Raw genomic sequence first — 21,068 nt, forward strand, 5'->3', positions numbered from 1 at the left:
GTCCACTTCTAACGTCAGCGCCACTGCGAACTCTGCCGTCAACTCTTTAATGTGAAAACCCCACCTCATAAACATCACGACCACTCATTACCACAAAATAATTACAAGGGGGCATTGTGCGCACGATGCAACCTCCAGTGTCGTGACATAAGGAAATATCTCATTTCTCTGGCGCATAATATGAGTTTTGACGTCTCCTTAATCATAAAAGACCTTCAGTTGCCAGAGTCACACGTGGACATCCTTGCCAAGTTTATTGAAAGTAAGGATTAAGGAATTGCAGTTTCAGGACATGCTTTCCATTATTAATGCCGGCCTCAGTCATCTCGCTCAGAGTCACATGCAGGCGGGCTATGACATGCGTTACGCCCAGGAGATGCTGAATTACCTCCCCGAGCATGTAAGACGTGTAAATTAGACTCAAAAACAGTTTCTTTGTTATGAGTACATCACCGACTTTGCCCGCTTATAAAATCAGCAATTGCCACCCCGCGAAGCATTTTATGACACGCTCAAGGAGAAGGCACTGTCACCTGGAGAATATGAACACGCTGAAAGCGTGTGGAGTATGGCATCCTGTCACACTTTAGGTGATTAAATAAAACTGTATTGTGAGATTGATGTGGGGTTATTAGCCGACACATATCTCAAATATAGATCATACCTGCATGAATTTTATGGACTGGACGTGGCACATTATGTGTCACTGTCTTCTTATGCTTATGACACTTTTTTTAAAGTCGACAGGCGTTCAATTTGATCCGCCTTACGATCCTAACATGTATCACCTGATCAAAAGAAATTAACGAGGAGGCTTTGTAACTTGTGTCAGACCACACCTGCAGTCAAACCACGAACCCAACGGTGGACCCGGAACCTATGTGTTCTATCTGGACTATATTTCATTATATGCAACCGTTATGTGTTCCCCTCTGCCTATGGGCAACATCAATAAACTTTCTCAGTCAGAGACGGATGATTTTTTTGAAGTTGGCATCCAGATTCACGCGACAGATGGTGACATCGGTTACTGGCTGCATTTGGACGCCTGCGATGTTTCCCCCGACGTGGCCCGGGTCATGGACGAGTTCTCTCTGTGCCTCGCACACATGACTATTACAGAAGATGACATCTTGCCATACAGTAAAAGACTGCTAGAAGTTGAGGGTCGTAAGCTGGAGAGGAAAAATCGTAAACTCGTGGCAAGTCATAAGGGGCTGAAAGATCATCTCATCAATCTGGAATTGCTGCAACTTATGCGTCAACAGTAAGAATACGATTAAAATCAGTCAGCCAAATTACTTGGGATACCATATTTTAGAAGTGGCAAAGAAGTACATGTACAACTTTTGGTATCATGTCATCAAAGCCAATTATGGGGAGAGAGCCAAATTAGCTTGTGAAGATACTGACAGTTTCATATTCAGTCTACACATACCTACAAACTTAAATGATGAGCTGAAACATGGACCCATGGCAAATTTTCTCGACACCAGTAACTTTGCTTCAGATCACATGTGTTTTAATGGGGAGCGGAAGGGTCAACTAGGCTTGCTGAAATCTAAAACCGGATCCACGCTCATCAAAGAGGCAATCATATTAAAACCAAAGATGTATTCGCTGCTGTTGGAAGATGACAAGCAAGTATCTCGAGGTAGAGGCATTCCAACTCACCATCAGCAAAATATATTGCATCAGCAGTATATGGAAACACTTAATAATGTCGCATGTGGGATGGTGGATTGCTATAATATCAGGAATGTGAAAGGGTAAATTTGTACCACTCACATGCTAAAGCGTACATTGTCACATTTTGACGACAAACGTTTTCACGTATTACCACCCCGACAATGATCAGCGGGAAAGAGATGTGGAGAATGATATGGATGAGGAGGTGGCAGAGGATGTGGAGTAGGAGGAGGAGGAGGAGGAGGAGGAGGAGGAGGAGGAGGAGGAGGGGAAGGGGGAGGATGGGATAATGAGTGGACTGTGGCGTGATCGGGAGAGACTTTCCACGACATTATTCACATCATAATTAAGGGGTGGAGAGAGACCGCGTTGGCTAGCAGCTGCCATTCATGTAATGTAAGAACATTTGTATTGACCACGTGGTTAAGGATGGGGAGGAGGGGGATTGTTCATGTAATGTAAGAACATTTGTACTGTTCACGTGGGATAAAGAGGAGGAAGAGGAAGAGGAGGAAGAGGAGGAGAAGGAGGTAATGTAAGAACATTTGTACTTAGGTTAAGGAGAGGGAAGAGGAGGTAGAGGAAGAAGCGTGAGTCGGGAGAGATCCACGCCATAATTAGAGGGCAGGGATGAGGATGCAGCTGGGGAGGCTAGTTATGCTGTTACCTACATGACCATGTAAATAAAGGTTAAGCAATAAATACTGTAAACATATCGAAGCGTCTTTTAGTGACCCTCTGAACTTAACATGGACAAGACATTTAGCAAAGAGATGCTGATTCTCTTCAGATATCCTACACGCATAAATATCGCAGGTTATACAAATTCCGGCAAAACATTGCCGGAATTTGTATAATTTGTATATTTGTGGCGTCTCAATGCATTCGCTACAGCAGAATTCTCCTTTTCAAGATAAGGTCAAAGTGCATGAGAAAATTATTGATCCCGTGATGGATGATGACAATCCATATGCCGATCCGCAAACGCACACGCTTTTGATATTAGATGACAATTTCCTCATGGCTGGCAATTCTCAAACGATAGCAGAGGCCTTTACTAAAGGGAGACATAAAAATTTGTCAGTTATAATGATAGCGCAGAATGTCTTTTTCCTCGTAAAGTATGCTAGAACGATAACTTTAAATGCCTCGCATTACATTCTTATGAAAAACAGAGATATATATCAAATCGAATGTCTGGGCAGGCAACTTTATGGAAAGGAGCACGCCAAACACTTTGTGGAAATTTATAAAAATGTCGTGCTTAGACGAGATCACGGTTATTTGTGGTGCGATTCATCCCCGAACGTACCCAAAGAAATTCAACTGCGCACAAATATTGTGGATGAGCCGCCCTGTGAGAAAGTCTATCTGCTATGAACGCAGTTTTGGACGAAATTTACCGGGATATGACGAATCCTGCGGCTTTAGGAGGTGTGCAAGCACTCTACAGAGAGGGGAAGAAAAGCGATAAGAATCTAACACTCCGCGATGTGAGGGCATTTTGCAGGGTGTCCGCTCTTATACGCCTCACAAGCCGACACTGAAACGTTTTCCGCAATGAAAAATTCTCGCTCCTAAACCGTCCGTCATTTTAACTTGTGATTTGGCAGATTTTACAAAGCTGTACAGACACAGTGGTGGCATTCGATACATCATGTTTTGCCTGGACGTTTCCAGCAGGTACTTGAAAGTAGCAACGCTGACAAGTAAATCTGGACGAAGTAGCCTGCAAGCGTTGAAAACAATTTTAAAGTCAGGAAGTTTTACAGGCGTGTCGCGTCTTTTTTACCGATCAGGGATCCGAATTTTATAAACAAGCAGTGAAAAATTATATAACTTTGAAAGGTATTATCTTGTATTCCAATTACTCGCGCGAAACAAAGGCAAGTTTGGCAGAAAGGGTCATCCGAACCATAAAGGCGAAAATAAATCAATATCTCACACATAACAATACACTGATGTATATTAACGTATTGCCCACCCTAATAAACACGTACAATCACACCCCACACAGCGGTTTGGGTGATAACCAAACACCGGCCCAGGTTCACCACCTCCACCACCTGTCACAAGTCAGGAGGCAATTTAAACAAATTTATATAAATTGGCCAAGAGGAGAGAAAGTATCTGTATTTGACGAGTCTGGGCAACTCCGAGCTCTACTCCCATAACCAGCCCCATCGCTTTGAAAATAGAATCACTCCCCCCATCCATCTTGATCCAAATAAGGAATATGAAGTAGGTATGATAAACTGCTTTTATCCAAAACAGTTCTTGTGTCTAGTGGTGGGTGATTATACTTGCAGGATTGATATTTGAGCCATAACCCACACCGATGAAACACGCATGTATAAACTCCATACATACACACCTCGAACGAGCATGGAGGTGGGCGATACTGGGTATATGGTTGACGTCATTAATATCGAATTAGCCGCAGAATTAAAAAGCAATATGAAGACTGACTATGACCGGTATTTTGAGGGTGATCAATTTTTTAACTATAATGAAAAAATGTGAAGGGTGGAGCACGTCCTTCAGAATGCCACACAGTGCGAGAACAATGGCCATTTCTGCTACTTGACTGCGAAATTTGGATCCAGGATGGCTCACATCTTGGGCTTTGATTAGTATGCCAAGTATAATTTATACAGTCCATATGCCGAAAACGACTCCCCCTTCATTCCCGCCCTTTTCCCGCCTCGAATGGATGGGGGAATAGATTTCGCACTATTTTACACGGACTGTGTGTCACCGACGATATATGGTGGTCAGAATGTCAACTTATTAGAAGTCATTAGTATGAAATCCGCTGGCGGTAAAGATTTCCATCAGACTGCATATAAATCGCTCAGTAAAACTATTATCGATTTGATTGCGATTCAACTCGCGGATCAAGTTGGCCGGCCCATTCACTTTGGGAGGGGTAAATCAATTACACTCTTACTGCATATCAGACAGAAATAAAAAGTCGGTGATTATGCTCGGTGTCTTATTCGTGACATGGCGGTCATCATGACGAGAGCGTTCACACCTCCCACTTGAGTGGAATATGACTTGCTTTTTACGCAAAGCAAAGGCGGGGGTTTGACGACATCCAGGTTTTTATTCCACCCCATTCAAGAAGAGGTGGTGGCATATTTTCCGTTTTGAGCGGCTTTGCTAAAAGACCAATTCCCTTTCTCATGCGTACAGTGACACCCGAAGCACTCCAAATGGCAAAAGGTTTATTAACAGATATTTTAGAGGGGAAACAACTTCGCAAATCTTTAAGAAATAGAGGCGTCGTCGCCGTGAAGGGTGTGGGTGAAAGGATAGTTCGAGGTGCATGAGTAATGAAACAGAGGAAAGTAGGAGTCGCAGAAAAGAAAAAAAGAGAAAACAGCCAACCAGGCAACTGAAAAGAAAGACATGCTATAAAGCAGATATCTTCAATATTTAGCTTAGTCGCGAAGATGACTCATTACAGGCTGGATTAGCAGGGTGGAGCGACCTCCACCCCCTGAGCAATTATCTGACGGCTGTGAGTGAGAACTTCCCGCAGGTGAATCGCCTGCATACCAATGAATCGTCAGTCGCTGCGAGACGAAAGTTGGACGCATTATCCGTTAATTTAGACGCTAATGCTAATAATCATGCGGGGATTAACGACCCTTACATTGAATTTAGACTGCCTGGCATTCCAGGACAATTTTTGGATCTATCAACACGGTCTCTAGAATTGCGAGTTAGCATAGCGAAGGCAGATGGCGCGCCACTAGACGATGACGATCACATCGCTTTTAGTAATGGCTTGAATAATACGATGTTTAAGTCTTGCACTTGTTATTTTAACGAACAGCTTGTGGAGTCATCCTCTTTGTTCAACTATCACGCCTTCATTAAAATAGTTACAACAATCCCTCAGGATAAAATTGACTCTATTGGTCGCGTCGCCTTCTACAACCGCGATTATGATGGATCAAAAGGCACAATCAATAAATTTCATGAAGACTATTTCACGGGTGGGAATAAAAATGAGAAACAAATGATAAAAGATTGTAAAACACACGGCCTTTCAATGACTTCGCCTTTGTTTTCGAATATATCAAGTCTGAACGCTTACCTGCTTGACTCTGTCGATGTGAGAATTTAATTAGAATTGGCTAACAAAACATGGATTCTTAATTCACACCAAGACGCCAGCAGTTTCAAATTTAAGCTCGAGATGGCTAAGTTATGGATTGACCACATCACGCTGCATCCATCCGCCTTAGAATCGTTAAATAACTCCTTGACTCTAAATCCAATGCAATACACTTTCAATAGGACACTCAGTAAGACGTATGTGTTAAACGCCAATCAAACATCTTTGATTGCAGAATTACCTTATGCGCAAATCATACCTCAAAATTTGACCAGGGCAATAGTTGATATGGACAGCTTACAAGGCATAATTGATAAGAACGGTTTATATTTTCATCACGCTGATCTGTCACATGTACATATCACTGTAAATGGGGATACCATTTATAACGTTCGCAGCTCTTTCCCGCATCACGCGTCAAAATTATTTTACACGACCCTTGAGTCACTAGGATTGGACACGCGTAATTCCCTAGCATTTGATGCTTTTAATAAAGGTCGGACAGTATGTTTCCTTAACTTTGTGACAGAGAACGTGCACAATGCCATCCCTCTGGATAAATTAGGGAATCTAAGAATTAATCTGTCTTTTGCTAAGGAACGTAATCATAACCGCATCATCATGTTTTTCGCCGACACTACCGGTGTCATAGAAATTGATCATTATCGTCACGTTCACTGCATTGTCCACGCATAAGCTGTCATGAATGCACGTGAAATACAAGCCGGTCTAGCAGGCATCTTGGGCAGTTGAGTTTATTTTTAGGCTGTCACAACCAACACCGTGTGACAGAGCTGATACATCTTGCCAGAAAACAGGAGAAGCCATGCGTTTTCATTCTAAATACATTGAGTGACTCGAAGACCATGGGCAACTGGATTACTGTTTATCTTAATTTTCAAAGTCAGACCATAGGCTATTACGATACCTGTAACTTACATCCCAAATACAATTCCGCCGTCTTACATCATTTCATGCAAACTTGTCCATATATAAAAATTAGCACATTAAATTATCGACTTCAGGGGTTGAATTCCCTCGTGTGCGGCATTTATTTCATGTTATTTTGCCTTATACTGAGTTGGCATACATTAAAACGTGCAATGTGCATTATTCACACCAGCTTCAAAAAGCATCAATATCTATATAATGACAAAAAAAATTACTCGTACGGCTTACGTAATATTTCGTAAAATGCCACATTGCATGCCTACGTTTTGCCCGGCCGGCAACCGAGCGAGATGTCATAATATCTGTAAAGTTGTAATAAGGTAGATGAGGGAAAAGGGGCGGGGTGTGGGAAAGGGGTCAATATGGGGTAAATGCTGACGGATAAGTGTCACTTTGCCATCGCCTCTCAACCCAGTTGGACGTCGAGGACTCATCTCCAAGTATGGAGCAGGCTGACAAGCATTTCATCTTGAGAACCTTGGGTAAATATACCATTGCCTTGCATGCCATCACGCACCTTCGCCATTGTAAATTACATGAATAAGAAGAGGAGGGGAGAAAAACAAACTTTTCCATTATTCTCATCTTTTTTTTTTTTTTTTCTGTTACAGAACGTATCTCTTTCCGCTTTGATACTTACCTGGGTGATGTTGGGAGTAAGCTAAGCCGCGCTAACCATGAGGATGTCAATGTGGAGAGAATGTCAGAGCCTGCAAAGAAGAAATTGATCTTTAGGTATAACGACATGTCACCGCTGCCAGCAAGCCCACCACCTGATGTCCCATCAGGACAGGAGTCGCAGCAATCGCAGCAGCAGCCACAACCACAGTGGCAGCCGCTGCAGCAATCGTGACCGCTACCTCCGGAGTCGCTGATGCTGCCGCCTGCCAAAACACAGCCGCGGCAGTCAGATGAGTCAGCTGTAGGCGGCAATGAGGGTCAGGAGGTGAAGAAGAAGTCGCAGGAAAACTGAAAAAAAAAAAAAAAAATATGCCCCCTAACATGCTAGAGGATGTCAGCACACCAAAACTCCTTAATGCCCCACCTGCCCCTTGTAAGAAGCTGATTCCTAGATTTATTAAAACTACGCCCCGTCATTGACAGCGATGATGATGATCTCTTTGCCTTCATTTTGCAAATGTTTTGAATGAATGATATGTATTTGTCCTAATAAATCAATGATCTGTATTTGCCCTAATAAAAATAAAATGCCCCATCGACTCTGCATAACCTTTCTAATAATAATGATGATAATAATAATAATAATGATAATAATAATAATAATAAGGTGACCATCCGTCATAAGTACTACGTCAACGAAATCGGCCACACCACGGGCGGTCAGTGAAAGTGAAGGTGACAGCCGCCGTCCCCACTGTCACAGATGCTTCGTCCAAGGTAAAGGGATCGCAGGTAACGGAACCACGTGGGTAGTCACGACGACCTTGGCCATCTGGAAGAGGCAGGACATTGGAATGTACTGAGATGTCAGAGGGAACACGTGATGGCAAGACTCGCCACCCAGGCCGTCCAGGAACCGCGTGTGCGACTAGCGCATGGCAGCTGCGTGGTGGCGTTGCCACCCACTTTCCTGATGCATTCAGACCTCCCCCACCCTCTTCCCTTCTGTCAACCTTTACCATTGAGTGGTGGAGACATTGGAATGTACTGAGATATCGGAGGGAACATGTGATGGCAAGACTCAAACCACCCTGGCTGTCCAGGATCCACGCGAGTGAAAGGGAGGCCTCCATGGCAATGTCGTCAGAGTCTCCCAGATCACGCGTGTGATGGCGACCCTAACGTGTAGCTGTCAGTGATCCCAGCCGCCTGCCGTGCCTGATGCGTTCAGTCCCCCCACCCCCTTCCCATTCAATTATTTCCTACCCACCATCATTGATTGATTTAGTCATTCCATAGCTGCTGAAGGATAAGGACACACGCCCCCACCTCTCCCGTCAGCGCCGCCATAGCCTTCCCCCACCCCCCCTTAACATGGGCCCTGATGACGTCCTCGTGAATGATCCGCTCCTTCCCCCCGTGTTAATTTACAGCCAGGGTCGCCATTCTGAAATGGATTGCCACTGAGGCCTCCGGAAAATTGTCATGGGAGTCGCCCATCCTAATTTGGCATTGCCATGGGAGTCCCCATTCCATGGGGACTCCAATGGCATGCCAATTTAGGATGGGCAACTCCCATGGCAATGTCCCTACTACTTACTTTTTAGCGTTTTGATACATAAGAAGCTCAAAAACACAAAACACCCAAAAAATACACATTTTTTGTATTGTTCTTTTGTATCCCAGTATAAGGTGCTTTTTTATGTAATTTAGCGTTTTTGGTGCCTAAAACACTAAAAACAGATGAAGTACTGTATACATATGAAGTGCTATTCACGCATTTTTAGCATTTTGTTACCTGAGAATGTCTAAAACACTTTTAATCCACGTTTCCGGTAATATTACTTTGTTTCACCACATAAGGTTCTTTAAATGCATTTTCCTGTTTTTGTACCTAAAACAAACTAAAAAAACACTGGAAATGCATACTTTTGGTAATGTTATTTTGTTTCTACGGAAAGGGTGTTTTCCATACGTTTAAGTGTTTTGGTACATACAAAACTGAAAAAAAACACTCCAAAGACACGATTTTCTTTATGTTTTTGTGGTCCAATATTGAGTGCTTTCCACGTATTTTAGCATTTTGGTGCCTAATAGGTTAAAAAGACTCAAAAGACATGTTTCAGGTATTGTCATTTTGTTTCCCCATATAGAATGCTTTGCATACATATCGTTGCTTTGCTACATAACAATGTGAAAAAATAAACGTTTTTCATAATGTTGTTTTCTTCCTTCATATAAAGTGCTATTGACGCATTTTAGACTTTTGGTACTTAAGAAGCTCAAAAAACACTCACAATACATGTTCCTCGTCATGTTCTTTCATTTCCCCATATAGAGTGTTTTGCATTCATTTTGGCGTTTTGGTACATAACAATGTAAAAAACCCTCAAAACAGACGTTTTTGGAAATGTTGTTCTGTTTCTCCATATAAAGTGTTTTCACGTATTTTAACGCTTTGTTACACACGTTTCTTGCTACATCGTTTCCTTTTCAATATAGGATACTTTACATGCATTTTATCGTATTTTTTACGTAAGGAGCTCAAAACACTGAACATACAGTTTTTTTTTTGTAAAGTTATTCTGTTTCTTCTTAATGGTTGTTTTGAAGCGTGTTAGCGTTTTGGTACATAATAACTCAAAAAATTTAAAAGGCACGGTTTTTGGTAATGTTTTGTCTTCCATTATACAATGCTTTCCATCATTTTAGTGTTCTGATGCCAAAAACGCAATAAATCATTGAAAAAAGCACCTCTCAGGTAATCTTGTTTCCATTGTCTATAAAAAGAGCTTTGCATGCATTATGGTATTTTGGTACCTAACACTAAAAGAAACACTCAAAACACAAGTTTATATATATATATATATATATATATATATATATATATATATATATATATATATATATATATATATATATATATATATATATATATATATATATATATATATATATATATATATATATATATATATATATATATATATATATATATATATATATATATATATATATATATATATATATATATATATATATATATATATATATATATATATATATATATATATATATATATATATATATATATATATATATATATATATATATATGTTTAGTTTCTACATATAGACTGCTATTCACGCGTTTTTGCGTTTATTTACTTAAGGTCAATAATACTCATAAAACACGTTTCTGGCAATCAATATTTTTTTTTACCAAATAGGGCACTATGCATGCAGCTTGCTGTTATTGTACCTAACATAAGTGCTTTCATGGATTTTGGCGTATTATCAAAATATACGTTTTTGGTGATGTTCTATTTCTTCTTAAAGAGTGCTTCTTCACTCGTTTTTGCGATTTAGTAACCAAGATGAAAAAAAAAAAAAAAAATATATATATATATATATATATATATATATATATATATATATATATATATATATATATATATATATATATATATATATATATATATATATATATATATATATATATATATATATATATATATATATATATATATATATATATATATATATATATATATATATATATATATATATATATATATATATATATATATATATATATATATATATATATATATATATATATATATATATATATATATATATATATATATATATATATATATATATATATATATATATATATATATATATATATATATATATATATATATATATATATATATATATATATATATATATATATATATATATATATATATATATATATATATATATATATATATATATATATATATCATGGCGACTCCTACACCAGCCTCGGAGTCCTCCACACAAAACTACAAGCACCTAATAACACACACACTCTTCACTCAAAAATTTTTAAATCATCATGGCGACTCCTACACCAGCCTCGGAGTCCTCATCTGGGGAGGGGACCATAAATGTCCCCAGGTCGGACTGCCTTTCTGTCAACGACCCTAAGTGTCTTGACACCCCCCTCAACTTTTTCTTCATTAACTTCTGCAACATTCGCGATTTTCTGATCTAATTTTCAATCTATAGAACACCACCTCTCCTCTTCTAAACCTCATCTTCTTTTCCTCACTGAAACTCAGGTGTCTGAGGGAACTGACAGTAGCCCCTTTTCTGTTCCCTCCTACTTTCTCTATCCTCATTTTCGATCCAAAGTTGGATGCTGCGTTTATGTGCGCAATGACTTAACCTGCTCTCGTGCCCACGCTCTTGAATCTTCCGAGTTTTCCACCATCTGGCTACGACTACAGAGTCATTCTCATACTAAATTTCTCTGTGCTGTATACCTCTCTCCTAACTTCTCTGACTATAAGAAATTCTTTGACTACTAAACTTCCAAAGCGGAGCACATTCTGACCTTCTTCCCTTTTGCAGAGATCTTCATTCTTGGAGACTTCAATGTTCACCACCAGCTTTGGCTTTCCTCTCCCTTCACTGACCATCCTGGTGAACTAGCCTACAAATTTGCTATCCTCCATGACCTAGAGCAATTGGTGCAACACCCTACTCGTATTCCTGACCGTCTTGGAGATACGCCCAACATTCTTGACCTTTTCCTGACCTCTAATCCTTCTGCTTATGCTCTCACCCATTCTTCTCCGTTGGGCTCCTCCGATCACAATCTCATATCTTTATCTTGTCCTATCACTCCAATCCCTCCTCAGGATCCCCCTAAGCGAAGGTGCCTCTGGCGTTTTGCCTCTGCTAGTTGGGGGGACCTAAGGAGGTATTTTGCTGATTTTCCTTGGAATGACTACTGCTTCCGTGTCAGAGACCCGTCTTTGTGTGCTGAGCGCATAACAGAGGTGATAATGTCTGGCATGGAGGCGTACATTCCTCACTCTTTTTCTCATCCTAAACCTTCTAAACCTTGGTTTAACACAGCTTGTTCTCGTGCTATACATGATAGAGAGGTGGCCCACAAAAGGTACTTAAGCCTTCCATCACCAGAATCTCATGCACTTTATATTTCTGCCCGGAACCATGCCAAGTCTGTTCTCCAACTAGCCAAAAACTCCTTCATTAACAGAAAATGTCAAAACCTTTCAAGATCTAACTCCCCTCGTGATTTCTGGCATCTAGCCAAATATATCTCCAATAACTTTGCTTCTTCTACTTTCCCTCCTCTACTTCAACCAGATGGCACCACTGCTATCACATCTATTTCTAAAACTGAACTCTTTGCTCAAACCTTTGCTAAAAACTCTACCTTGGACGATTCTGGGCTTGTTCCTCCCTCTCCTCCACCCTCTTACTACTTCATGCCACGTATTAAAATTCATCGCAATTATGTTTTCCATGCCCTCGCTGGCCTAAACCCTCGGAAGGCTTATGGATCTGATGGGGTCCCTCCTATTGTTCTCCGAAACTGTGCCTCCGTGCTTGCACCTTGCCTAGTCAAACTCTTTCAGCTCTGTCTGTCAACATCTACCTTTCCTTCTTGCTGGAAGTTTGCCTACATTCAACCTGTTCCTAAAAAGGGTGACCACTCTAATCCCTCAAACTACCGTCCTATTGCTTTAATTTCCTGCTTATCTAAAGTTTTTGAATCTATCCTCAACAGGAAGATTCTTAAACATCTATCACTTCACAACCTTCTATCTGATCGCCAGTATGGGTTCCGTCAAGGCCGCTCTACTGGTGATGTTCTGGCTTTCCTTACTGAGTCTTGGTCATCCTCTTTTAGAGATTTTAGTGAAACTTTTGCTGTTGCCTTGGATATATCAAAAGCCTTTGACAGAGTCTGGCACAAAGCTTTGATTTCCAAACTACCCTCTTACGGTTTCTATCCTTCTCTCTATAACTTCATCTCAAGTTTCCTTTCTGACCGTTCTATTGCTGCCGTGGTAGACGGTCACTGTTCTTCTCCTAAATCTATTAACAGTGGTGTTCCTCAGGGTTCTGTCCTGTCACCCACTCTCTTCTTATTATTCATTAATGATCTTCTAAACCAAACTAACTAAACCATGCTAACTGCTCTTCTGATCTTGCTAAATGCATGCCTCCCCTCCTTCCGCAACCTCGCTGCACAAGACTTTCTTCTTTCTCTCATCCCTTTTCTGTCCACCTCTGTAATGCAAGAGTTAACCAGTATTCTCAATCATTCATTCTTTTCTCTGGTAAACTCTGGAACTCCCTGCCGGCTTCTGTATTTCCACCTTCCTATGACTTGGATTCCTTCAAGAGGGATGTTTCTAGACACTTATCCACCAATTTTTGACCACTGCTTTGACCCTTTTATGGGACTGGCATTTCAGTGGGCATTTTTTTATTAGATTTTTGTTGCCTTTGGCCAGTATCCTTCCTACATAAAAAAAAAAAAATTCTTGTCCTATCCACTCCTACGCTGATGATACCACCCTGCACTTTTCCACATCTTTTCATAGACGTCCAACCCTTTAGGAGGTAAACATATCACGCAGGGAAGCCACAGAACGCCTGACTTCTGATCTTTCTAAAATTTCTGATTGGGGCAGAGCAAACTTGATATTGTTCAATGCCTCGAAAAGTCAATTCCTCCATCTATCAACTCGACACAACCTTCCAGACAACTATCCCCTCTTCTTCAATGACACTCAGCTGTCCCCCTCTTCTACACTGAACATCCTCGGTCAGTCCTTTAATTATAATCTCAACTGGAAACTTCACATCTCATCTCTAGCTAAAACAGCTTCTATGAAGTTAGGTGTTCTGAGACGTCTCCGCCAGTTTTTCTCACGCCCTCAGCTGCTAACTCTGTACAAGGGCCTTATCCGTCCATGTATGGAGTATGCTTCACATGTCTGGGGGGGTTCCACGCATACTGCTCTTCTAGACAGGGTGGAATCAAAAGCTTTTCGTCTCATCAACTCCTCTCCTCTAACTGACTGTCTTCAGGCTCTCTCTCACCGCCACAATGTTGCATATCTAGCTGTCTTCTACCGCTATTTTCATGCTAACTGCTCTTTTGATCTTGCTAACTGCATGCCTCCCCTTCTTCCACGGCGTCGCTGCACAAGACTTTCTTCTTTCTCTCACCCCTATTCTGTCCACCTCTCTAACGCAAAAGTTAACCAGTATTCTCAATCATTCATCCCTATCTCTGGTAAACTCTGGAACTCCCTGCCTGCTTTTGTATTTCCACCTTCCTATGACTTGAATTCCTTCAAGAGGGAGGTTTCAAGACACTTATCCACCAATTTTTGACCACTGCTTTGACCCCTTTATGGGACTGGCATTTCAGTGGGCATTTTTTTTTATTAGATTTTTGTTGCCCTTGGCCAGTATCCTTGCTACATAAATAAATAAATAAATATATATATATATATATATATATATATATATATATATATATATATATATATATATATATATATATATATATATATATATATATATATATATATATATATATATATATATATATATATATATATATATATATATATATATATATATATATATATATATATATATATATATATATATATATATATATATATATATATATATATATATATATATATATATATATATATATATATATATATATATATATATATATATATATATATATATATATATATATATATATATATATATATATATATATATATATATATATATATATATATATATATATATATATATATATATTTCCGTATAGTATGCTTTCCATGCTTTTTTTTCAGCGTTTTGACGCCTAGCACGCTCATAAATACTAAAAAGACACTTTTCTGTAAATCTCGTTTCCTTTCCTCCATATAGGGTGCTTTGCGTGCATTTTGCCGTTTTGGTACCTAAGAAACTGAAATATATAATATAATATATAATATATATTATATAATATAGTAGATAATATAATATATAATATATAATGATGTTATATTTATCCATATAGAGTGCTATTCATGCGTTTTAGCGTTTTAATACCTAAGAATCTCAAAAAATACTCAAAATATTTGTTTTTGGTAATGTTATTTTCTTTGTTCATAACGTGTGTTTTGTATTTATCCTAGCGTTTTAATACTTAAGTAGCTCAAAGGCATAGAAAAGACACGTTTTTTTTTTGTAAATTCTTTTATTCCTATATAGGGTACTTTCCATGCGTTTTAGCGTTTCGGTACCTAACACGCTCATAAATACCCAAGACACTTATCTGGAAATGTCTTTTCTTTTCCCTATATAGGGTACTCTGCATGGATTTTTTTGCGTTTTCGTACCTAGCAATGTGAAATAATCTGAAAATACACATTTTTGGTAATGTTATTTTATTTATTTTTTTCTGTTTCTCCATATAGAGTGCTATTCATGCGTTTTAGGAATTTGGTACTCAAGAACCTCAAAAAAACTCATATTACACTTCTATTTACGTTTTTTTATTTCTGTATAGGGTATTTTCATGCATGCATTTTGGGATTTTTTCTACATATCATGTAAAAAAAAAACTCTAAATTTTTGTTTCTGGTAATATTACTTGTCTTCTCCATAAAAGAAAAAAAAGGTGTTTTTGTTCATTTTCTCTCTGAAGTTTTTTTTTTTTTTTGGCATCCGTTTACCGTTTTCGAACGTAGGAAGCTGAAAAAAAAATACAAAAATACAAAAAACGAGTCTTTTACACGTTTTTTTTTTCTTTTTCCCATATAGGGTGCTTTCCATGTTTTTTTTTTTTTTTTTTTTTAGCGTTTTGGTGCCTGACACATCATAAACACTTAAAAGCTATGTTTCTGGAAATGTCGTTTTCATTTTAGGCGTTTTGATACCATTCAATACATTCAAGATACAAAATATTGTATCTTAAAATACATTCAAGATACAAAGTTTTTGTATTTTTGTTATGTATCTCAATATAGAGTCCTCTTATTGGGTTTTAGCTGTCTCGGTAACTATGAAGCTCAAAAACGCTCATAACACACGTTTCTCAATTTAATTTACTTTTCCCATGTAGGATATTTTCCATACATTTTGGTGTCTTTTTTTTTTTCATAGCAAGCTCAAAAACCCTCAAAATATTTGTTTTGATAATTTGATTCTGTTTCTCAATGTAGGGTGTTTTTGATGTGTTTTTTTTTTTTTTGGTACACAAGAAGCTAAAATCAATCAAAAACACTCGTTTTTGGTAATTTTGTGTTCATTTCCTATATAGAGTGCTTTCCATGCTTATTTTGCGTTTTGGTGCCTAATATGCACAAAAACACTGAAAACCTATGTTTTTTTGGAATGTCGTTTCGTTTCTCCATAAATGAGGCTTTTTATGCAATTTGCTGTTTTGATACCTAACAATGTGAGGAAAACTCAAAGTACAAGTTTTTCCTATTTTTTTTTTTTTTTTTTTTTATCCATATAGAGTGGTATTGACCTGTTTTCGCGTTTAGTACCAAAAAAGATAAAACAAAAAAAAACACTTAAAATTCACGTTTTTCTTAATGTCTTTTCGTTTCACCATATAGAGTTCTTTAATTGCATTTTGTCGTTTTCTACGTAACAATTAATAACAAAAAACTAAAAGAGTTATCTTTAATAATGTTATTCTATATCACCATAAAATTTGTTCTGGATACTTTTTAACGTTTTGGTACGTAAGAAGTTTAAAAACACTCAAAACATACGTTTTTCGTAATATTTTTTTTTATTTATTTATTTTTTTTTCATATAAGGTGAATTCCATTTTTTTTTTTAGCGTTTTAGTAGCTAACACGCTCAAAAACACTGAAAACAGATTTCTGGTAAAGTCGTTTTGTTTCCACATATAGGATGCTTTGTGTGAATTTTGGCATTTTTGTACCTAATAATGTGAAAACACTTAAAATACACGTTTATGGTAATGTTTTTATTTATATATTTTTTTTTCCATACCACGTGCTATTCATGCGTATGAACGTTTTGGTATCTAAGAAACTCAAAGATACTTAAAATACACACCTCTGGCAATATGCTTTCTTTTGCATATATATGGTAATTTTTTTTTTTTATGCATTTTGGCGTTTTTGTATGTAACAAGCTCAAAAACACTTAAAAGACTTGTTTTTGATAATGTTAATCTGTTTTTCCACAAAGGGTGTTTTGCATGCGTTTTAGCGTTTTGGTAAGCAAGAAATTGAAAAACACTCAAAACACTCAAATGTAATGTTGTTTTGTTTTCCCATATAAGGAGCTTTCCTTGCTTCTTATCGTTTTCGTGCCTTACACGCTCATAAACACTAAAAAGATGTTTTTTTTTATTTCGTTTCCTTACCCCATATAAGGTGGTTCGCATGGATTTTGCGTTTTGGAATTTAATAATGTGAAAAACAGTCAAAATACAGGTTTTCGGTAATGTTCTGTCTTTCCACATAGAGTGCTATTCATGCGTTTTTAAGTTTTAGTACCTAATATATGGTGCTTCCTATGTATTTTAGCCTTTTGGGGCGTAAAAAAAAAAAAAAAAATTAATTAATCAATTAAAGTAAAAGACACTTTTCTGGTAAAGTAGTTTCGCTTCGCCATATGCTTTTTGGCGTTTTGGTACCTAACATTGTGAAAATACTCGAAATACAAAATTTTTGGTAATGTTCTTCACTACATACAGAATGCTATTCGTACCCTTTAAAGTTTTGGTACCTAAGAAGCTCAAATACACTTAAAATGCTCAATTCTCGTAATGTCTTTTCGTTTCCCCATATTGGGTACCTTCCATGCATTTTTTCGTTTTTGTACGAAAGAAGCTGAAAACACTCATAATACTTGTTTTTGGTAAAGTTATTCTCTTTCTCCTTAAAGTATGTTTTTTGCAAGAATGTTAGCATTTTAGTACGGAAGTAGGTCAAAAAACGTGTTTTGTAAATTTCTTTGTTTCCCCATATAGAGAGTTTTCCATGCCTTAGAGCGTTTTGGTGCCTAACACGTTTATAAACACTCAAAAGACACATTTCTGGAACTGTCGTTTCTCTTCGCCATATAAGGTACTTTGCATGCATTTTGGCGTTTTGGTATCAAAACATGTGAAATACGCTGAAAATAAACGTTTTTAATAATATTATTTTAGTGTTTTGGTACCTAAGAAACTTAAAAACACTCATAATACACGTCTCTGGTAATGTCCTTTCATTTCCCCATATTGCCTGCATTTTGCGTTTTTCTACGTTACATGCCAAAAAAAAGATAAATAAATAAATAAATAAATAAATAAACAAATAAATAAACATTAAAAACACTTGTTTTCGTAATGTTTTTATTTTGTTTTTCGCCACAGAGTGGATGCACGCGTTTCAGCGTTTGGTTTATCATAAGTTGAATAACGTAATGTTTCGTTTCCTCATATAGTGAGCTTTACATGGACTAATAATAATAATAATAATGTGAAAAAAACAGTGAAAATACACGTTTTTTGGCAATGTTGTTCTGTTTCTCGATATAGATATGCTAGCCATGCGTTTTAGCATGTAGTATCTAGAGGCTCAAGAATCCCGTAATACACTATTCTCGTAATGTCTTTTAGTTTCCATATATATTCCTATTTTGTTTTCCTTTATAGGGGGTTTTCCATGCGTTTTGCCTAACACGCTCATAACCAGTCAAAAAGACTCGTTTCTGGATATGTCGTTTTTTTTCCATATTTTTTTTGTTATGTGGTTCTGTTTCTCCATATAGAGACATGTTAATGCGTTTTAGCGTCTGGGAACCTATAAAGTTGATAAACATTTATAGTAAAAGTGTCTCGTAATGACCTTTCCTTTCCTCATTGGATACTTTACATGAATATAGGTTTTTTTTTTTTTCGTAACACGTCCTAAAACACTGATAATACTTCTTTTTGGTAATGTTATTTTTTATTCATAAAGGGTTTTTTTCATGCGTTTTAGAGTTTTGGTACCAAAGCAGCTGAAAAACACTCAAAAGACACGTTTTTGGTAATGCTGTTTTCTATTCCCATAGAAGGTGCTTTTAATACTTTTCAGCGCTTTGGTGCCTAGCACGCTCATAAACACTCGAGACACGTTTCTGGAAATCTCATTCTCTTTTCGCATGGAAGGTGCATTGCATGCAAATACACATTTTTGGCAATATTATTTTGTTTTTCTATATAGAGTGCTATTCATGTGTTTTAACGTTTTGAAACCTAAAAAAAACACAAAAACACTCATAATACACGATTCATGTAATGTCTTTTCTTTTCCGCATTAAGTTTACTTTGCATGCTTTTTGACATTTTTCTACGTAAGAAGCTGAAAAACTAAAAAAAAAAAAATCTTGATTTTGGTAATATTATTTTGTTTCTCCATAACATATATTTTTGCATGCGCCTTAGCATTTTGGAACATAAGAATTTCTAAAACACTCGAAAGGCACGTTTTGCGTAATGCCGTTTTATATTTCCATGAAGTGTGATTTCCATGCTTTTTACCGCTTTGGTGCCTAACAATATCGAGTATTTTGTATAATTTATAGTGTTTTGATGCCTATTACACTCATAAACACTCAAAAGACACATTTATTCTTTGGAAATCTTGTTTCCTTACCCCATATATGATGCTTTGACTGCATTTTGGCGTTTTGATAATGTTATTCTATTTCTCCATATAGAGTGCTATTCATGAGTTTTAGGGTTTTGGTAGTTAAGAAGCTGAAATAAACTCATAATACACGTTTTTCGTTTTTTTTTTCTATTCCTCATATAAGGTAGTTTGTAGTATTTGGGCGTATCTGTTCATAACAAGCTCAAAAACCCTCAAAATACTTGTTTTTGTTAGTTATTCTCTTTCCCACATATTTTACATGTGTTTTAGCGTTTTGTTAAGAAAGTAGCTCAAAACACCTTAAAAAATGTTTTTGGTAATGTTTTTTTTTTTTTCCAGTATAGAGTGCTTTCCATGCTTTTTAGTGTTTTTGTGTCTAACAAGCTCATAAATACTCAAAAGAAACGTTTCTGTAAATTTCGTTTTGTTTCCCCATATTTTGGGCTCTACATGCACTTTGCCAATTTGGTACCTAACAATGTGAAAGACTCTCAAAATATTAATTTTTGGTAATGTTCATTCGTTTTCCAATATAGGCTGATTTCCATGCTTTTAAGCGTTTTGATAGCTAGAACGCTCATAAATTCCCAAAAAATAAACTTTCTGGAAATTTCGTTTCGTTTGCTCATATAGGGGATTTTGCATGCGTTTTTAGCTTTTTGGTACCTAAGAATGTGAAAAAAAACACTCAAAATACACGTTTTTATTAATGTTGTTCTGTTCCTTAACATAGAGGGATATTTAGGCGTTTTTGCGTTTTTTTTATCTAAGAAGTTTAAAAGCACTCATAGAACACGTTTCTCGTAATGTTCTTTCGTTACCCCATACAGGTTATTTTGCATGCATTTTGTCGTTTTCCTACGTTACAAACTCAGAACACTCAAAATACCTTTTCTTTTTTTTTTATAAGGGTATTTTGCATGCGTTTTATCGTTTTGGTATGGAAGAAGCTAAAAAAAAAAAAACACACACAAAAGACAAGTTTCTCGTAATGTAGTTTTGTATTCCATATAGGGTGATTTCCATGCTCTTTAGCGTTTTTGTGCCCAGCACTCATACAAACACTGAAAAGACACGTTTCTGGGAATCTCGTTTCCTTTTCAAATATATCGTTTCGATACATAAATCGCTTATAAACACTCAAAAGAAAGGTTTCTGAAAATTTCCTTTGGT

Source organism: Scylla paramamosain, chromosome 1 (genome assembly GCF_035594125.1).
Source record: "Scylla paramamosain isolate STU-SP2022 chromosome 1, ASM3559412v1, whole genome shotgun sequence".
Taxonomy (NCBI): domain Eukaryota; kingdom Metazoa; phylum Arthropoda; class Malacostraca; order Decapoda; family Portunidae; genus Scylla; species Scylla paramamosain.